The sequence below is a fragment of the Pleurodeles waltl genome, unplaced genomic scaffold (genome assembly GCF_031143425.1).
Source record: "Pleurodeles waltl isolate 20211129_DDA unplaced genomic scaffold, aPleWal1.hap1.20221129 scaffold_67, whole genome shotgun sequence".
Classification (NCBI taxonomy): Eukaryota; Metazoa; Chordata; class Amphibia; order Caudata; family Salamandridae; genus Pleurodeles; species Pleurodeles waltl.
In genome coordinates, this window is record NW_027150384.1 from 2,671,332 (window position 1) to 2,681,244 (window position 9,913).

General features: G+C 39.9%; 1 non-coding gene across 1 annotated transcript; it reads left to right on the forward strand.

Annotated features, from left to right (window-relative positions):
* Positions 1 to 9,231: 9,231 nt before the first annotated feature.
* TRNAA-UGC (transfer RNA alanine (anticodon UGC)) lies at positions 9,232 to 9,303 on the forward strand. Its single transcript has one exon. It is a non-coding gene; the product is annotated as a tRNA-Ala (tRNA).
* Positions 9,304 to 9,913: the final 610 nt, after the last annotated feature.

Here is a 9,913-nt window from a genome sequence, read left to right on the forward strand (position 1 = left end):
CTCAAGTATTCAAGTACGTTAAAAACCTTGGAATTACCATGGACTTCAAGTTAACAATGAATGCCCAGGTAGACAAATTAGCATGATCAAGCTCTATCACCTTGAACACTCTGTGACGCATTTTCCCCCACATCAGATTTCTACACAAGGTGCAGACTACTATCTCTCTTGTACTATCCAAGCTGGATTATGCCAATGGCCTCCACCATGGATCATCTGTATCTATTATGAAAAAACTGCAACGTATTCAGAACTCAGCAGCCATGCTACTATTACATATAAACCCACAAGCCCAGATCTCCCCTGCTAATGGAGCAATACCCTGGTTACCTGAAAGGTCGGAGTCGTGGGCATAAGGTAAATCCTTTATTTCCAAGTAAATGCGTATAACAGCTCCTTCACCCGTTCCTCCCGCACCAACCTTTCTCGACAACTGCCAACCCTCCCGCATTCCACATTCTCCCCGGTGCTCGTTCCATTGCACGGAACCCATGACAACGGCACGAGCTATATACACGACCCAACACATCTTTTCCCTTTACAACAAAATTAACAAAACGATAATTGGAATGCGAAATATAACATACACATAAATTGTAAGATTGCAAGAACTATATTGCAGTACAGAATTATCTACAACTATATACATGACAAAAATTCATATAATGCCCTTCGCCCACATTTACATCTATAAATTTACTCCAAAACATAGTCATTAAATCTTCTAGGTGGGATGATTACCCTAGCAGGACGTTGGCTGGGTGGATTGATTATTCTAGCAGGACATTGGCTGATAGAACCCTTGCAAGAGTTCAGTTCATCTTTTCCATCCGACATACCTAACAAGCCTCTGTGTTTACTAGTATTGGTCAAGGAAATTTTGTCCTTGTTCCACCATTTGCCGTCTTCCAACTTTACGGCACTGTCGCCAACTTGTACAATTTTCCTCCAACCACTAAACCTTGATTGGCCCTTAACCCCTATTCTCGGAGATTTCACCCTCACCCAATCTCCTTCCTTCCAAACAAATCTACGGTGTTGAGATTGTTGCACACTCTGAACATTCCTCTGTTGAATGTACTTCTGTTGGGCTTCCCTCCGTTTCGCCATCACTTTGTCCACTCTATACCAAGGTGCTTCGAAACACCCCATCCAACCTCTGGTTAATTTGGATGATGGAATGCGACCACGCAACAAAACAAAAGGAGACACTAGTGTATCAGCATTGTTAGTGGTGCGTATAGCCCACAACAACTTTGCCAATTCAGATTTACAATGCAAACCACTAGCCTTAGATAATTGAATATTGTCTTTGAGAACTCTGTTAAACCTCTCTACAAGTCTGTTACTCCTAGGATGATACAAGGAAGTCTTTGAATGTTTAATACCCCAAAAATTCACAAATGCTCCAAATTGACCAGAAGTAAATTGGCTTCCATTATCCGTTAAAATTTTGTCTGGAATTCCCTCCCTTGCAAAAACACCTTCCAACCACTGGATCACGCTACTAGAATCTGGAATTTTTACAAACTTGACTTCTGGCCATCTACTATAATAATCAATGAGTACCAAACCGTACTCTTGAGATCCATACGATAAATTGACAGGTCCAATTATATCCACAGCTATCTTACTCCATGGCTTGTCTGGTACTCTTACAGCTTCAATCGGGCTAGGTGCTGTGATTTGAGATTTGTCACTGACAGCACAACACATACAATCCCTTACAAAATGCTCCACACACTTGTCCATGCCAGGCCACCAGAAACTATCTCTGATCCTCCTCTTCATGGCTCTTATGCCAATGTGACCTTCATGTGTCAAATTTAAGACTTTTCCTCTCATACCCTTGGGTACTACTAACAACTCTGACCTGAATAATAATCCATCGATTACAGATAATTCGTCAAATACATGTTTGTACTTGTTACTTAGATCCTCTTCAGGATTCCTTTGTGACCATCCTACAACAACCCCTTGCATGATTGACTTGATATCCTGATCCTTCTAACATGCATTCCTCCACTCCTGTTCATCTAAAGCGCCATCCAATTTTTGTTTACTAAACACACAACCACTTCATCATCCACACCCTCAGATTTATTCTCTGTAGCAGACATTCCAGAAGTATCAGTGCTAGTTAATCTTGATAAACAATCAGCTAGGATATTTTTCCTTCCAGGAACATATTCCAACTTGAAATTATGTTCAGACAACCTGTATTGCCATTTGGCAATTCTCGGCTTAGCTTTTCCCGCACCCTTAGTTGTAAATAGTTGCAACAAAGGCTTATGGTCGGTTTTTACAGTAAACCGAGTACCCCACACAAATTGTCTAAAATAACTTATGCCCCACCAGCAAGCTAGGGCCTTGCTCGATCACTGAATATGTTGCTTCGGCGCCTCTCAAACTCCTTGATGCAAATGCTACAACTTCCTCTTTACCTTCCCTTCTTTGTAATAAAACAGCACCCAAACCTTTCTGGCTGGCATCTGTCATAATGATGGTATAATCATTGGTGTCAAAAGGCTTCAGAGGAATAGCATGAGCAATTTCTCTTTTTATGTTTACAAATTCATCATTGCAGTCGGCATCCCACAAAAACTTTGTATTTTTTTTCAACAAATTCCTTAAATTGTAAGTTTTATCTGAACAATTAGGTATAAATTTCGCATAAAATTCTATTAAACCCATGAAGGATCTTAATTGGTCCTTATTTTCTGGACATCCAAAATCATCAATCGCTTTCACCAAACTCATCTTGGGTCTGATACCATTCCCTGACAACTCAAAACCCAAATAACTTACCGAGGATACACCAAAACAACACTTACTTGGACTAAGAGTCACTCCCTTCGACTTCAACACTTCCAACACCTGACACAATCTTTCGTCATGTTCACACATATCCTTACCGTAAACCAGAATATCATCTTGAAATGCCTTCACTTCACTCATCTCCCTGAACATACTCTCTACTGTCCTCTGAAAAACAGCAGACGCGGAGGCCAAACCGAATGGCATCCGCTTGAATTGAAATAAACCAAAAGGTGTTATAAAGGCCGTATAGTGTCTAGCACTCGGATGTAAATTAATTTGATGGTACGCAGATGTCATATCAAGTAGGGAAAATATTTTTCCATCCTTGATAGACGATAACATTTCTGAGATGTTGGGAAGAGGGTACTGGTCCACCCAAATTTGCTCATTAAGATCACGCAAATCCACACACATGCGCAGTGAACCATTTGCCTTACGGGCCAAAACTTCAGGTGCAACCCAATCAGATGATTCGATCGGTTCTATTATATCCTCAGCGCACAACTTATCTAATTCTTTTTTTAAATCATCTTTCAAAGTGAGGGGAACCTTGCGCACCTTATGGATTTTGGGTTGGGTATTGACTTTAACTTTGATCTTATGAGAAAATCCCTTGTACAAACCCACACCGTTTTTAAAAATTTCTGGATAGCAGAATTCCCACTTATCACACTTAACTGAAGATACCTGCATGTATTCCTTCCTTATTACAACTTGATCAGGGTTATTAGGATCTAATACTATTTCCAATTTGCCCTGATCAAACCACCCAAGGAGACACACATCATCCTTAGCCACATAAATTGTAGAAGATGTAACATTATTCTTGAATCTAAGTTCAGCATTGAATTCTCCTATCACCTCGATGGATTTCCCTCCATACCCTATGGGTCGAATTAGTGACTGAGATAAAGTGAGTCCTTGACTTTTGAATAGATCATTCCTCTTGGCTTCACTTAGAAGTGTGAACGGGGAACCGGAATCCGCCATCATTTTAATCTGGATGCCATTTATCTCAACTAGGCAAAAGGGTCTTTTCATACTGTGTTTCAAGCCACTAATTAACAAATCATTATCGTTAAGAACAAATACTTCCCCTTCATCACTACTAGAAGAAGGGGCATTATTATAGACAACACTGTTGACTTTATTTAATTCTTGTTTGGTTCCTTTAGTAGACTTACACACTCTAGCAAAATGTCCTTTTTTATAACATATGGCACACATCTTATCAACGGCTGGACAAAATTTTGCATTTCCCAAGTGAGCCCTGCTGCCACACCTATAACACTCTAGGGATTTATTGCTAAACCTCTTTTCAGTTTTGTTAATTGTAGTTTGAAGCGAATTGCTGTTCTTTTTGTTCCCTTTCCTGTAGAAACTTTTAACTGCTAGCACATCTGGTCGTGGATTTTTATCTTCAGAAATGGACATTTGTTACATAAAAGACACAGTGCTTTCGATCCTGGTGGCGATTTCTAATGCTTTTTGCAGGGTGAGATTTGCCGTGGATAACAAAGCCTCCTGCACATTCTTGTTGTTAGTCTTTTCTACGAGTTGGTCCCTGATCATTTCTTCCTCAAACTCTTTGTAGTCACATGAAACTGCTAAAAGTCTTAAGGCACCCACATAATTGGAAGCGGATTCACCTTCAGCTTGAACTCTCCTATAAAATTTGTGTCTTTCTAATGTAACATTTTTACACTTGACAAACCTCATGTCCAAAGATTTAATTGCAGTTTCATACTCGTCCTCTACGCCATCACCTTCACCTTCAATTATAAGAACTGTGACCTTAGGCGTGTATTTAAGAATTTTGCGACCTTCACTCCCCAAACAATGTCTAAAAATGGCAAATTTTCTTTTATGGGTGAAAGTTTTACCTTCAAGGGCGTCTAAATACGCTTCGAAAGCCTCCTTCCACTGTTCCCAATCAGAATCAGAGGAAACAGGATTGGGAATAAATGGAGATGGTGGAGAAATGGATTGGTGCATTTTAATATGTATGCGTTTTAATTGTGCAAACAGAATAGAAACACGCACAATGTTAAAACAAATGTGTTGCCGCTTGTATATTGCACAGTGTACGTATAATCATACACATTGAATTGTCTCTAAAACAAAATTAAATACTTTAAGATGGCCGCTTAAACTAACATTGATGTAGCGTCACAAAGATATGCGTATTACCATACGCATTAAATTGTCCTCTAATATAAGTTGAACCAACTTAAGATGGCCGCTAAAGGTGTGCGTGTCACCGTGACACGCAGATCAGTTATGCGCGACCAACTTAAAATGGCCGCCAACGTTGAACAGCGTTGAACCGCCAACCGCCTACCACAAAATGGCGTCCGGCATTGAATAGCCAACCACCATTGACGATAAGAGCCTGCCTCCACGGTTGGTTCTTACTTGACAAATGTGTGTCCCGGAACTTCTTCTGTAATTTCCTGCGCCGACAATGTGTAGCCGAAGTAATCCGCAATGACAGGAAAAACGAAGAATTCTTGCGAAGGGGAGAAGAAGCTGGTTATAACGTGGGAGGGCTGTCCTCAGGTACCCTCGTCGCCACTGAAAGGTCGGAGTCGTGGACGTAAGGTAAATCCTTTATTTCCAAGTAAATACGTATAACAGCTCCTTCACCCGTTCCTCCCGCACCAACCTTTCTCGACAACTGCCAACCCTCCCGCATTCCACATTCTCCCCGGTGCTCGTTCCATTGCACGGAACCCATGACAACGGCACGAGCTATCTACACGACCCAACATTACCCGTTGCAAGAAGATCCACCTTCAAGCTGCTTTGGATCACCTACAAAGCTATATATAGAATAGGACCGCTTTTCATCAGAAACAAAATAACCAAATACATCCAACAAAGAAACCTCTGCTCAAGATTGGCACCACCATACAAGAAAAAGACAATAGGTGGTACATCCTTCTCTGTTCAAGCAGCCAAACTATGGAATTCATTACCCCCAAATATAAGATCCACTGATAACTTTCTTGTCTTCAGAAGAATCTTCAAGAGTTGGCTCTTTCCTTCATAACCACCATATTCAAACAGCAATGGACTGCAGATGCCTGTGTTGATAAATTTATAATCTGATTATGTGTATATTCTAGATATGTATAGCTCTTAAAGAAATATGTATTGTTACAATTTCATAATAATAAATTATACACATAATCTTTAAGCATGTTTAACAAATGTATATTTACTCATGGGTAAAATATATATATATATATATGTGTGTGTGGGGGAGCATGTATATATATATATATATGTGTGTGTGTGTATATATACATATATATGTGTATATTATTCTATGCTTGACATATTCATAGGTCATTGTATAGCTCCTAGATACGTTGTTTTATTAGATACTTATGAATGCCTGCTTCCGTTTTTATATCACAATGAGCAAATGTTATCTTAACTATTTAACAGCTAGCATTTCGCTATTCAAAAATTGAGGAAAGATAAATGAATGTTAGAAAAGTAGACTTATTAATTAACTTCAAATATTACAAATCTTCAAAGTCTGTGTTTATACAATGCTACTTTTCTTCTCGTATTATTATACCCATTATTATATTCCTTGCACATATATTCCCTTACTATGTATTTACATATCAGAGAAAAAATAAATAAAATTAAATCTATAAATAAAATTCAAATTATAAATAATTAAATTTAAAAAAGAATAAAATAAACAAAATTATATATATACATATCTATTTATGTATTACTTTAGTCCTACTGTACTAGAGAAAAATAAATAAAAATAAATAAAATTAAATTTAAAAATAAAATTCAAATTATAAAAAATTAAATAAAAGAATAAAATAAACAACATTCTATATATATATGTACATATATATATACACATATATATATGTGAATAAAAAAATAATGTAAAAATAATATCAATTTTACTCTCTCGTAAGCTTTACTCTGTCTCCCCATCACCCTATTTCTCTATCAATCTATCCTCCATCCCCACTTTGACTCATACCAAACCCATTCTGCTACTTTCGTCTCCAAAATAACCCTGCCTAAGATCTTCCCTCCTCTACCGCATCTAGCTCACCCCAAACATCAGTTTACTACTATGATCTCCCAAACAACCCTACTAAATTCTCCCTCATTTATCTCACCTTTGACTCATCTAAAACCCCTCCTGATACTATGATATCCCTAACCCTCTACACAGACTCTTCCCTCCTCCATCTCTCCTTTACTCATCCAAAGCCTCATCCTGTTACTATAAACTCCCAATTAACACTTCTGGATTCTTCCCACCCCTCTCCCTCCATTAATCTAGTCAATCCAACTAACAAACTCACATATCCTCTGCTCAAATTAACTCATAATAATACTAATACCGTACTCATATTTCCATATGCTAATCCACCACTAATTCCTCTTGGGTTCCAGAGTAGCGTGCTACGTGACGAAAAGTGCTTTGACGCCTTGTCAGGGGTAATAAGCACTATATAAATACAATTACAATCTTGATGACTAAACCCCTCCACCTTATTATAAGTGCAGTATTTACAATGGCACTTGTCACAATTGTAACACAATAATTTGGCTACCAACCTTACGTAAGACCCACAAAATGCCAGAATGCAGTGTGCTGGTGCACAGAAATGTTTTTAGCTGCCCTTCCTGTCACTTCCATACTCTCTTTTTAAACTTGAATGAAAAACGTTGTTGTTACATTGGCCATTTGATATTTAAAGGCAGAGCCTGAAAGATCAGGTCACAGTTAATCATCAAATCAACTTTTATTCAGAGGGGCAACTATTAAAACAAGCTCTGGCAAAAGCAATAGGTCTAGCTCACATTCATCCTCTGAATAACAGCCCCCTATCTCCATTGCTTGAGTGGATCCCCAGTCTGCAGTCCTGACCTCACTCTCTCTGGAGAGTCAGTGCTTCGGGATGTCAGTTTCATGAGGGAGATTTGCTTTTCATTTACAAATGTAGCTGCCCTGAATGTACACTGACGTCAGCATTTCTGTTGCTATAAGTCTATTCTACAGGATTTTATGCGGAAGCTCCCCAGCTTTAAATTGTGCAGCAGTAACTGCTGGTGTTTACAGCGCCTGGAAGCAGCCGAAGACTTCTCTAGAGCTCTCAAGCACCTGCGCAGTAAACTCTGTGCTTGTGGCTGAGGGAGGTGTGTGGGGAGGTGGTGAATACAAGATTTTCCTTGTGTACCTGCAAGAAGGAACAAGCATTTGCAATGCAATCGGTGTTGCGTTTGCTCAAGTTAGAGCTATTAGCGTTGTAAACAAAAGGACCCGTGGCAATGCATATATGCAGCAGCGGCCGCTGCAAATCTCAAGGGGAGGGCGGTGGGGGTGTATATGGTGACGGGGGAATTTACCCAAAAAAAATAGAAAAACGTGCGCAATTGCACTGTGTAAAACCCAGCGTGATCGCGCTGAGTAGGAAATACAAAGATAAAGTATTTCAGAAATCAGGCTGAAAACATAGAGCCTCATTCGTTTTCAGTAGTTGGTCAGGGCGCTCGAGGAGAGCTATACACTGGAAAAGGCATGACTTTCACTAATGAAAGCAAGTGGATTCTAAAAGACAAGCCCACAATACAATGAAAGTGAAAGGTGTGACATGGGTGTGGTTAAAAGCCCAAAGAAAGATTTCAACAGGGACCTAGTGCTTGTGCACTCTACCTTAAAAAGAGGAGTCCCCTGTACACCTGCAGCACTTTCGATAGCTCAGTTGGTAGAGCAGAGGACTGTAGTACAAAGTCAGAGATCCTTTGGTCACTGGTTCGAATCCGGCTCAAAGGACTTTTTGATATATGTATTTTCATACTATAGTTTGGTTCTCAGTTAATTGATAAACTGCACATTAAACACTTGGATGTCAGTGACCGCTGTTCCGGTAACTTGAATTTATGAGCCGTACAACGGGGCTGGCAGCCGGGGAGATTTAGAATAAGAGAAAACAGGAAGACGAGAGAATTTAGCAGATAAAATACAAATGAGCGGTACTGAAACAGTTCCACAAATAAAGGAGTTCGATCGAAATATGAATCTGTTTATGTTTAAAATAGCAATGCAGCATATTGTGGTTATACTATAGAGGAGAAATATGCTGCTTCTGGGCGGTTGCTCGTCATTACCAGAAATACTAAGAAGTTTATTCATGATGTTTCCTTCAGCGAAGACTTTAATTAGAAGGAAAACCGTCATTCGTTAATTTCGTAAGTGCATCCCTGTGAGCGGAATGATGGATAAAAAAGATGAAAATGCACAAAAGCGCTGTATATGTTCGAGAAGAGGTGAAGCTCATAGGACTCAGGTCATATTTCCATTAGATACACGGTGTCCCCCTACACTGCTACTCTTGCATGAGCCTCAGTCACATAGCAGGGGATGTAGCTCAGTGGTAGAGCGCATTCTTTGCATGCATGAGGCTCCGGGTTCAATCCCCGGCATCTCCTGTCTCTTTTGTATTTTCCTTCCACGCTGCTGCCTCCTGTGTTTATATTGTTATCTCCGACCGGGGGAGCAAACCGCATCCCCAGGACCCCCATCACGTGTGGTCCCCTTGTAAAAACCTCATAGCATGGAGCCTGATCATGCGTAATTGATTCTATGTCAGGACCGGAGGCTTCGGATTATGCTTACTCTTACTTTACTGGCCAAACACAGCAGCCAATAGTAAACTTTAAAACTTAAAAACTACCATTCCCATGATGCTAAGTCCACCAATCATAGCCCCACCATGACCATAGTCTGTGTGCCAAAGTCCGTCCTCTTTCTTTGCTGCTCTAGCAGCCAGTTAAGTGTGACGCGCGGTGTGCTCAAATGTGTATGCTTTTGTTTTTTATGTAAACAAGTGCGTATAGCCTTAGCGCTTCAATTAGTTTGGATATTCAATGCATTTCGGAGCTTCGGCTCCGCTAAGTTTATTGTTTTGTGGTTCCTAAATACCGGTGTGGAGCGGGAGCAGGCCATTAATTGAGCTTTCGCTCGGTATTGAGAGGACGCAGTCCTCTTTCCATGCCGATGCGTGCGCACGTGCAATAAGCCGATCAGAGGTTTTCCGAC